The following is an 11,688-nucleotide window of genomic DNA, read 5'->3' on the forward strand; positions in this document are numbered from 1 at the left end:
GGGGCCCTATCATCTCTCCTCTCAGTCTCCTCTTTCCCAGGCTAAACATACTCCTTCAACCATTCCTCATACGGCTTGGTTTCCTCTGCGTAAGTTCCAGCTTGTCAACATCTTTCTTAAACTGTGGTGCCCAGAGAAGTGAACACAGTGCTCCAGGTGTGGTCTGACCAAGCCAGAATAGAGCCATACCTCTTCTTCTCATTTCATCAAGTCATTCTACTGGCTGTACGTATTACAAGACATTTGGACGTGTTCCATGATTTTGGCAAGTGAAACCGCAGGAGGCACATGCAACAGGCAGGGCTCCTAGTCTGGGTGGCTGAGTGTAGACAACCTCCAGGGTCAAAGACCTTAAGGGTCCTCAGGACTCAGTGGGTTTTGTTGTTAGTTTATTTCACTCCCCCCACCCTGCAAACAAAAATCTAAAGAGGCAGCTTCCCACTGCCCAATTCTGCATTCTACATCTTGCCCTCCAGATGTTGTCATACTCCAGGTAAGACTGATGCTTGCAGTCCAGGAACATCTGGAGTGCCACAGACTTTTTTAAAATAACATTTTATTTTTTACCAACCACCAAAACACAAACAGTCAAATCCCCCAGGTGGCTGATACATTGGGTATACATAATCAATAATATACATATTCAATAATATTCAATAATAACATAGTCAAATCAACCCTCCCTCCTGGTGTAGAACAACTATGCTTCTCCTTTTTATTGTTTATCCCTCATTTATTCCTCTTCCCTTTCTCTCCTCCTTTTTTCCCTTCTCCCCATCCTCACCAAATGCAGGATTCTACCATCATCAATCAGGCACGGGGGTGAGGGAGGGAGAGGCAGATCGGTGAGTTCTGGCACCTCTTTTTCTAGAAAAATTTGCACCGGGTACTGTCCCAGATCCCATCTCCAGCTAGGGCTGGGACAGGCTCCTTGCCTAACAGTAAGGAAGTGTAGGATACAGCTCTGGGGTTTACTGAGTTAGTAACGAAACACACTGGGAGGAAAAGGATGCCTGCTCCAAGGTTGCAAAGGGTTCTGTGGCATGAATTAAAACACTTACGAAAAGAAGAATGGAAACTTTCATCTTCCTTTTCACAGAAAATAAGTTGAAAACTAATGTTGAACTGTACTGAATTCAGACTCTCAGGTAGACCTTTGGGGTGTGATGCTGCTGAGCCGCTGGGCTAGAAGCATGGCAAAGAAGTACTGGACACTTTTAGGTTATGGGATATATATTTTTTCCAAGAAGGGCAATTTCCCAAGTCTTGGAATCCCCAGAGAGATCAGAGGTCTTCCGAAACTTGGAGATTGCAGCTCAGGCTGCTGTCCAGTCACCTGAGGATGACATAATAATCGGCTTCTGTTTGCATCATTAAATATATGCTTTGGCAGACATGCAAATTAGGAAGATTAAAACCACTTTGTGAAAGCCACTACAGTGGTACCTCGGTTTAAGAACAGCCCTGTTTACGAACAATTCGGTTTACGAACGCCACAAAACCGGAAATAGTGTCCTGGTTTGAGAACTTTGCCTCGGTCTAAGAACGGAATCCGAACAGTGGAAGGGCACCGGCGGCGGGAGGCCTCATTAGAGAAAGTGTGCCTCAGTTTAAGAACGGTTTCGGTTTAAGAATGGACTTCTGGAACGGATTAAGTTTGTAAACCGAGGTACCAGTGTACTATGGTAAGGGGGGAAAGAGCTTTGGCTCTCCAGGTGTCGTTGAACTACAACTCCCATCATCCCTGGCCATTTGTCATGCTTGCTGGGTTTCACACCTCTGGTGGGTGGTATCTGTGGTGTCACCTGCAGTATGAATATCTTCAGCAGTGTGCTTTCAGACATACTAGAATAAGAAATGCTTGAGGGAGAAATTTTTGGAATAACATTGGGATATCAGCTCCACGCAAGGCATGACGGATAGCAGCAACAGTTGGTAAACATAGATATATTTTACAAGGACAGGAAGAAATGACGTGGACAGAATAAATGTCACACACAGGCAGAACAAGGATGTACAAGATCTTCACTTGTAGACTAATAAATCATTAAATGTGTCAATATGAATAGAAGTCATAAATATTGCAGCTGTTGTATAAGGGATTGCTATTATGACTGGAATGTAATTGAAATCAAGATGATTTTGGAACACAGAAATAAAGTAAATCATCAAACCATCAATTCTAGCACACGGGGGTAGTACCTAAATTATGTGATTTCGTACTTGAATGGTTGATGTTGGGAATTGTATTGTAATTTGGCATTGATATAATGAGGCTATTATTGGATTATTGTAATTGAAAACTAATAAAAATGATTATAGGGGGAAAATAATGCTCAAAAATCACCCGCAGGACTACAGGCAGATTCAGAAAACGAATCACACTTTAACTGAATGCCTGTGATGCTGTTTGATAAATGGGAGGATGCCTGAAAATCTTGATACCGAGAGAAAAATGTGCAGCTTCTTTAGGAGAACCCTGCATCAGGGAAAGCTATCTATGTATCATATTTTTGAAGGATAACGAGCGCCTCTCAGGACGTAAACCAGACTTGGAAGGCTGTTCTCTTTAAAAATGTTTATTTCCCCTCACAGACTCACCAGGAGAACGCCCTAGAGAAGTCTCAGAAGAGGGAGGCTCCGAGCCAGGGGAGCGGTGGTGGGACAGGGAAGACAGATCAGAGGACACAGAAGACAGATCAGATTGGTTGGATGCTGAACAAGCAACAGGCTTGAGTGAGAGAGAGGAAGAACAGGCAGAAAGCACTACAGACGTAAGACAGGCAGCTGAGGAGGAGGTGGGGGCTGAGGCTGTAGCAGATTCACAGGAGCCTGCCAGTCCTCCCTTGTCTCCAAGGGCACGGAGGGCTTTGCATGAAGCAGAGCAAAGAGCGCAGAGGGCACAGGGGACCCCTTCCCAACCAAGTTTAAGAATGCTGAGAAAACAGCTGGACGGGGAGGAGACTTGGGGGAATGTGGGAGGCCCAGATTGTCAGTTCTGAAAGCTGCTTTGCCGGGTCCAGTCTTGCTTTGTTTGTATTCTGTTTCCGTGAATAAAGAATCAACTTTACAGCTTGTCTCTGAGTCTCCGTGCTGACCTGTAGCTGAACCAGCCCTGACATCACGCTTGCCTTCCAAGCTTGTAAAGGCAGGGACAGGGCGGGGAGTTTCTGATCCTATAAAACATACAGCAATAGCAGCCTGAAGGATTTATTTCCAATAAAGGCCTGTATCCTTCACTCAACAACCCGCAGTCCTGGAGGAGACAGGGTGTGTGCCTAATACTCCCATCAAGGGGCAGAGGGGATAACTTTGGAGTCTTCATCCCCCTCCTGTGCAAGAGGGGTAGCAAACTGCTGGTCCTCCGGAAGTTGCTGGACTACAAATCCCACCATCCTTGACTGTGGCTGGAGCTGATGGGAACTGGAGTCTGGCAACTTTTGGAGAGTTGCAGATTCCCCACCTCACCCTGCTTCGCTGCCAAGCATTGCCAAAACACCTGTGTGAGTCTATTGCCACTCCCATTTCACAGATGAGGAAATGGAGCACCAAAAAGAGTGGAAAACCCGTGGATGAGCGGGGAATTTGAACCCAGGTCCAGTGCTCCGCCCACTGGGCTATATAAGCAGCAGCAGAGACACCGAAACTTTCTCCAGGTTTTCACCACGTAGGTATTTATCCAGAGTTTCCACAGGCGGTAGCCTGAGCAGCCACATAATTACAGCTTTGGGCAAACAGAACTTGTACCTTGCATTGAAAAGATACCGGACTCTGCATCTCTTGCATAAGAGGGATGCTAATGGGCGCTCTAATGTATACGTAAAGAGAGTTTGGGCCATCAGCTGGTTCAAAGCATTTATACCTGTATCCTCATTCCCGGGTCCCAGTGCTGCTATTTCCTCCCCACCCTTAACATTTATTAATATTTATTCAGATCCAGAGTAGAGTAGGTCGATTATTTTCATTTCCAGGTGACCTATTTGTCGAGCATTCACAGGAACACAGGAAGTTGCTGTACATTAGGCCATTGTGCACACAGCTCAGTGTTGTTGTTGTTGTCATCATACCACCCTTCATCCACAGATCTCAGGGCGGTTCACAACATAAAAATACAATATAAAACCACAACATATGTGATAAAACAAGAACAACAAACCAACAAACCCCTCCCTCCTCCCACAATCACTGTTAAAAGAGGTACAGTGGTACCTCGGGTTAAGAACTTAATTAGTTCCAGAGGTCCGTACTTAACCTGAAACCGTTCTTAACCTGAAGCACCACTTTAGCTAATGGGGCCTGCTGCGCCGCCGCCGCACGATTTCTGTTCTAATCCTGAAGCAAAGTTCTTAACCCAAGGTACTATTTCTGGGTTAGCGGAGTCTGTAAGCTGAAGCGTCTGTAACCCAAGGTACCACTGCATAAGATGTTAATGGCCAAAGGCCTGAGGAACCCTACACTGAAGGCTCCACAGGGCTGAATAGCACGCCCCAAACCTCACCCTCTGGAAATGTCCATCCAAGCAGGACTGGAACCACTGCAAAGCAGTGCCACCCGCCACCCCTAACTCAAGATAGCCACTAGTGACTGATAGCCCCTCTCCAGCATTTCTGACAAGTGTATCTTCCAGGCACATCTGGAGACACCAGGGGATCAAACCTGGGACATTCTGCATGCAAAGCAGGTGCTCTGCTCCTGAGCTACAGTGCCTCCAAATCTGTTCTGCACCAAGTTTCAAGGAAGGTTATACAACTGAGCATTCATTCTGCCTTATTTGCGGGGAGGTTATGCAAAGTCGCACTCAGGACTATTCCACTCTTTTCAGTACAGTGGGAGGTGGCTACATTCACGTTAATTGTGCAAGCAGAATTTGATGATACGCGTGCCTGAATCCCACCCCTAAAATAGGAAATGCCCTAAGGTAAGGTTACCAGGTGTCCCCGTTTCCCCGGATTAAAAAATCAGTCCCCATACAAAATCCATTGAAGTTGAAAAGTGTCCCCGGATTAATTGAAAAAAAATCTGGTAACCTTACCCTAAGGGATCATGGGCACTGTGGCAAATCTCCAGGACAGGGGTTGTTGTTGTTGTTGTTTTCGATTTGATATCCCACTTTATCACTACCCGAAGGAGTCTCAAAGGGGCTAACATTCTCCTTTCCCTTCCTCCCCCACAACAAACACTCTGTGAGGTGAGTGGGGCTGGGGAGACCAGCCACTCACACAAGACCTGCCACATTCTCAATATTGCACTGAGCAGCTTCTGACAGCTGTGGTTGAGACGACGCATGAAATTATCAGCCACAGCCGCCATGCGCTGGGTGCTGCCCTCTCTCCTTCCTGTAGGGACACAGCATGATGCATGTGCCTCTGTGTGCGCTTAGGCAGAGGCCCCGAGGGACTTGGCTGCCGGCCAGAGCAATCGTCAGCTGGAACCTGAGGTTGTTTTGCTAACGCTTCTTTCTTGCTCAGGTGTCCTGGTTAGGAATGTGGTGCCTGGTTGACAAAATCTGGGGCATAAATGCAATGTGGCGAGGTCATGCAAGTGCCAGCGTAGAAATGCACCTTGCACTGGAATGACACCAAAGCTGGGAGGAACCCTGAGTTGCAACGCGCAGGCGCAGTCTCCGATTGCTTGGGGGAAACCCTGGAGAATAGGGGAATTAGGAATCTGTGGGGAGGCAGGGACCTTCTCTCTCTGCAACTGCTTCAAGACCAAACGGGGATGAGTTGCTGTGCTCATTAGGCCTGACACTCCATGTTTTTGTTAATAAAGAGTTAACTCCAACTTGTGCAGTGTGATTTACTGCAGGCTCACCTCTGGTACACATAAAGATCTCTCAGTTCTTCACCAAGGCTAGCAAGCGTCACGGTCCCATTTCGAGGGAGGACACATCCCAGCTGCTCAAAGCACTCAAGAGGAGTGTAGAGGGAGGCTGCTGAAGAAGCAGCCCAAGAAGCGGTGGTGTGGCCTAGAGGAAGCGTAGCCAAATTTAAGGCTTGGGTTTGAGCCCTGGAATTGCGATTCCCTATCTCTGATCTAACCCTCCCTTCTGCTGACACAATTCCCTAGTTTGATGCCGCTATCCTGCACTTCCTAAACAGACAGCGGGCACCACTGAAATCAGCGGGACTCACTGGAGAGTAAACACAGTGAGGAATCTGCGTCATTAAAACTTTATCTGGAAAATCTGCAAGAAGGTGTTAATGGGGGCTGAAACTCATTTGAATTAATTTTGAGTAGAAAGACAGGGCGGTTAAAAGATCTGGCGCACCATTTCTGAGCTGTCATGCTATTCTTCTTAGCCAAACCACAGGGGTTTTATGAACAGACACAAACTTGTGGATACATACATAAATGTTCATATGGCTAGAACTATTGTTTTGAAAGTGGCACATCCGACTCCCCCTCCCTTGGTTTTTAAATAGGGCATGTAAATATCACAGCAGGCACTGTCTTGGAAGGAATGTTCCCCTCCTAAGTGTAATAAAATGGGGGCTTATTGATTTACTTATGCTGAGAGACAGTCTTTCTTCCATCGTGGAACCCAAGGAAGCACATATGCTATTCCCTGATGATCAGCCATTCAGGCACTGACCAAACTCAGACCTGCTTAGCTTCAGGATCATGGTGGATTCATATACTTCTCAACCATATACTACAATGCCTGTTAGGGTGTTTTTTTGTAATCATAAGTACTTAAAAGAAAAACTGCAGAGGGCAAGCACCCTCTTAGTTGCATAAAAAAAAACTGATTGCCCAGTAAACTGGTGATGCCTCTTCAGTTGATTGGAAAGGCTTTTAATCAATTAACCTAAATGATTTAATCAATTGAAGGGTTGCAGCCTCACACCTTACACTTCAGAACATTACAAGCAATAGGAGAAGTGAGTCATAGCTCAGTTGTTTGAAGTGTGGTGCTAATAACACCGAGGTTGCAGGTTTGATCCCCATAAGGGGCAGCTGCATATTGCATATTGCAGGGGTTTGGACTAGGTGATATTCAGGGTACCTTCCAAGCCTATGATTCTACAGTGCAACCCTGTGCAAGCCAACGGAGAAGTACTGGTAATTCCCAGCTAAAGTGTGCCTCGGACCGCAGCCTTAAAAGAGGTTTTTGTTCAGGAGTATCTAATCTGGCCACATGACCCGGAAGCTGCCTGCGGACAAATGCTGGCTCCCTCGGCCAGTAAAGCGAGATGAGCACCGCAACCCCAGAGTTGTCCACGAATGGACTTAACGGTCAGGGGTCCCTTTACCTTTATCTACTCTGTAATGTTCCAGATGTGAGACTCTTGACTCTCACCAGTCCCAGCCAGCACGGTCAATAGGCTTTGTACACACCATACATTTAAATCACACCCTGCCACACATACAAAAAATTCTGGGAACTGTAGCTCACCCACCACAGAGCTACAACTCCCAGCACCCTTCCTTATTTAGGCACTTTCATAACAACACAGCGAGGCATTGTACGTCATACAAAATTGCAGTTAAGAGGAAGAAGAACATCGGTAAATACTAGTTGGTTAAAAACAAAGAAAACCACATCGCCAAAGCCTGTCAGAATAGGATTGTTTTTAGGAGGTGTCTAAAAGAAGGCAAGGATTATTCCTGCTGAACCTCAACTGGCAGGGAGTTCCACAGGGCAAGGCTTATCGCACCACAGGCTCCTTCTCCAATAAAGGCTGACCAAACCTTGGGGTTGTGGAGAACCACTAGAAGTGCCCCATCAGCATAGCTGTCAACGTTTCCCATTTTTAAAGGGAAATTCCCTTATTCCGAATAGGATTCCTCGCAAGAAGAGGGAAAAGTTGACAGCTATGCCCATCAGAGGATCTCAAGGATCGAGGTGAAGCAGAAGGGATCAGAGGCTCCTTAATGTACCCTAAACAAACTACAGTTCCCAGGATTCTTTGGGGGGCAGGAGGGGTTCAAATGCATTAAATGTATAGTGCGTGCAGAGCCACAGTCAAGGCTGATGAGCTTTGTGGTTCTGCAACATCAGGAGGAAGACAGGTGTGCCCCCCCCCCAGCCTGTGCTCTAGATGGCCTTTTGTTTATATTTACATTCATGTACGTCACATATATAAGTTCAGGAGACTTGCTACTTCTTGCAATTCACTCATTTCAAAATATAGCTGCTAATTTCATTATCATAGCCTGTCCTTGGTTAATAATGCACTCCAAGCCGCTACGGTATTCCCCTTGGTGTTTTTGCAGTTACATCTATCTGGATATTATCAAAGATATGTGTCATCATTTCTGACTCCAAGAGATCTACGTAACTTCTCGCTCTGAGCATAATTGCTGAATGAATATCTGTCTGGATTGGCTGAGTGGGGACAAACCTATAATTTGGCATAGTCTTAAGCCTCTCACAATTAACCAGAAGATCTCAATAAGGAGGAAAGCCTCGTTGCTGAATTTGCCCATTGCTACTTCGTGCAAGCTTTCTGACATGCGGGAGATTCTCTTTGAAGCAGGGTTTTCCACACTGACACCGTCCACCAGCTGCGGAATCCTCTGGGCATCTCCCAAGGAATCCTTGTGTGCTGCAAAGGATTCTGGGACATGCTCGGTCTGAACGAAGCACTGGTCAGACCTGCTCTGCATCATGTGACTGTTTGCCCTGGACACACTCAGTGCTCCTCCACAATGATGAAAACTGCAGCCAACCTTTGCCATGGTGAATTATTTGACTCTCATCAGCTCCAGTCAACATAATCAATAGGCTGCTCCATACATTTAAAGCACTCCCCCACCTGCCAAAAACAAAATCCGGGGATCTGTACTTTAACTGCTCCCCACCACTTCCTAGCCCTGACCTGGTAGCAGATACAGAGAGAATGAACCAGACACACAATCTGTTGCGTGTTGACACACCTGCTGAAAAACGCTGGGCAATGTCAGAGGAGTGGGAGTCAGCCCCCCCCAAATATTTATGCTAAAAGGTCTGGACTGTAAAATGAAAACATATTATGCAATCCCTGAGATCCCAGGAGCTGGGGTGTGGCTTAGGCGGCCAGAGGATATAGGATCTCTCTCCTCAGCCTTCCGCTTGCCAGAAACAAAACAAGATGTTTAGGGAAGTTTTTAATATTTAATGCTGTATTGTTTTTAAGTCTCGATTGGGAGCCGCCCAGAGTGGCTGGGGAAACTCAGCCAGATGGGCGGGGTATAAATAATATATTATTATTATTAATTATTATTATTATTATTATTATTATTATTATTATTATTATTATTATTATTATATTATCTCTTTCCTGATTTTCACCCCCCCTCTCCTCCTTTCTGTGTTTTATCTTGCATAACTTGAACTTGGCTTTGTTTGGACTGAGTTGCACCTGCAACCTTGCCCTTGTTTGTGACTGTTTTGCTAAGATGCACTGTTTTGCCAAGGGCACCCACAAGAGCATGACACTTTCAGAGAAGCTGGTCTGCCACTACTGGTCCTCACTGTGATAAGCCCTTGATAAGCTTCTCAGTCTCTTTCCTTTATTTGTGCTTCCTGCAGCAAGCAAGGAAGGAGCCATGCAACTATGGCTCCCAACTTCAAGAAAAGCCAAGTGATTTGAATCACTCCAAAATGGAGATTCTAAAGCCTACGTCTTTGCTAACCCAAAGATTGCATGATAGCTTTGTAAGGAAACCATTTTTTTCTTTTTTGAAAAAGTTGCTCAGAACCCTTTTTATCTTTGCTTTACTGTCAGCAGATGAGTAAAATATTCACCTATGATTTATTCTAGCCTAAATATTTTCTTGGGAACATTGGTTTAAAGGTGAATGAGGGCAGGTGTAAATCGAACCGAGTTTTGATGTGCTTGGAGCCATCACCCCTGTGCTAACTCTGCTATGAGAGAGTAAGAAATCTCTCTCCAATACTTAACCACTACAAGGTGACACATTTACACCATGAAGTGGACACTTACCCAGTAAAATGACAGCACATGTGAAACTTGGGACTGGGAGATCTTACAAGTTTATTTGTGGGGGTTTTTTAAATGTCTATGCTGTCGTTTCTCTCACTAGGGAACGAAAAGCAGCAAACACCACTGAAATACAAAACTATCAAAAGAATATCAAAACGCAACACTGAAATAAGGCAATCAGCAGTTGGAACAAAAAAAGCAAAAAGAAGAAGAAGAAGTCCTTGCTTCAGCTTCCCCCAAAGGACACTTAAAGAGCAAAGTCTTCCACCAGGAGCCAGAAGGCATACAGGGCTCCAAACAGTGCAAATTCCAGTGGACACCACAACCAAACAGTCCCTGCTCCACCTAGTCAAACCTCAATGGGTTGGGAAACCCAGAGTAGAGCTTCAGACACTGGTGCATACAACAGGTCACACCTGGGAGAAGGTGGCCCCTAGAAGTTAGAATTGATATCAACAACTATTTTTAAAAGCGGCACATTATCTGTGTAGTCCTGCTTTAGTTTCAGGGAGTATGTTGAAGTCAAGCACTCTGTGAAGAAGCTTTATTAGCAGGGCAGCGGTACTTCCTGGCAATGTTAATTGCTCCTGTGCAACTATTATAAACCTATGTTTTACTGCAGGTTAATTGCTGTGGCTTTAGGGACAGCCATAAACAAACAGGATGGAATGCAACGGACAGGTGAGTCTGCCTCACTTGAACTGGACCCTAGGGGTTTATTATCTGTTATATCCACAGCAGCCGAATCAGCTGCCTCAACACAGGGTCACAGCTCCCTGCGAAGTTCTCCTCCACAAGCCCCAATGAAAGAACTGGGAGTGTGCCCCCAGAGAGGTCAGGTCTGTCTGTCTCACGCCCTTCAGGGCACCCAAAATCTGGGCTGTGTCTGATGATCACACGCAGCCCTGTAGCCACATTTGTTTAGATGTGAACCTGCATTCTGCACAACTCCTGTTATTTATTCTGAGACTCATGAAGGAAAAGACTGCATTGCAGATCCAGCTCCTGGACTCTTAGGTTTTTGCCCGCTCCATACATTTCAGTGCAGAATAACATGCTCCGCTTACAACAAAATAAAATGCTATGTTGGTTGCAGTTATTAAACGGGCAACTGTTTGCTTCTGAAATTATAAAGGCACAAACCTCTGTCACTGAAGAACACTTTTTTTTTTGGTTCTACGGATCGTGTAAATTAATTCCCCTACTACCAACTGCCTGAAGTTAGGTGGAAAGATAGTTAAAACTGACTGAAGGGGCTTTTCGGTGATGGGATGTTGCTGTAAAAGAGGCTCTTTTGCCAGATTAAGGCTGCAAGTGCACAATACATTTAAAGCACACAGCTTTCCCCAAGGAATCCTGGGGGAACTGTCATTTGTTAAGGGTACTGGGAACTGTAGCTTTGTAGGGGATAAACTACAGTTCCCAGGATTCTTTGTTTGCGTGTGGAGGGGGGGGAGGAATGTGTTTTAAATATATGGTGTATATGCAGACCATATCAAACCAGCAGATACCAGAAAGCATTCCTTTACTTATCTAGGAGAGCTACTTTCAAGTGTTAAGATATAGTTAAGAAACCCCTTTCCCCCTGCACAGAGATTCCATGTGCAGCACAGTGTGAGTTGGGCTGTCTTGCAGTAAGAGAGACAAAGAGGGTTTGTAAGAAAGAAAAGCTGTGCTCCTGCAGCCCAGGAGACGGGGGAACCCCTTCTCTCTGAACGGAAAGAAATGGAAAGAGAGCCAGGCCATCAGAGGACAC

Source organism: Podarcis gaigeae, assembly GCF_964106915.1.
Source record: "Podarcis gaigeae genome assembly, chromosome: 14".
Classification (NCBI taxonomy): domain Eukaryota; kingdom Metazoa; phylum Chordata; class Lepidosauria; order Squamata; family Lacertidae; genus Podarcis; species Podarcis gaigeae.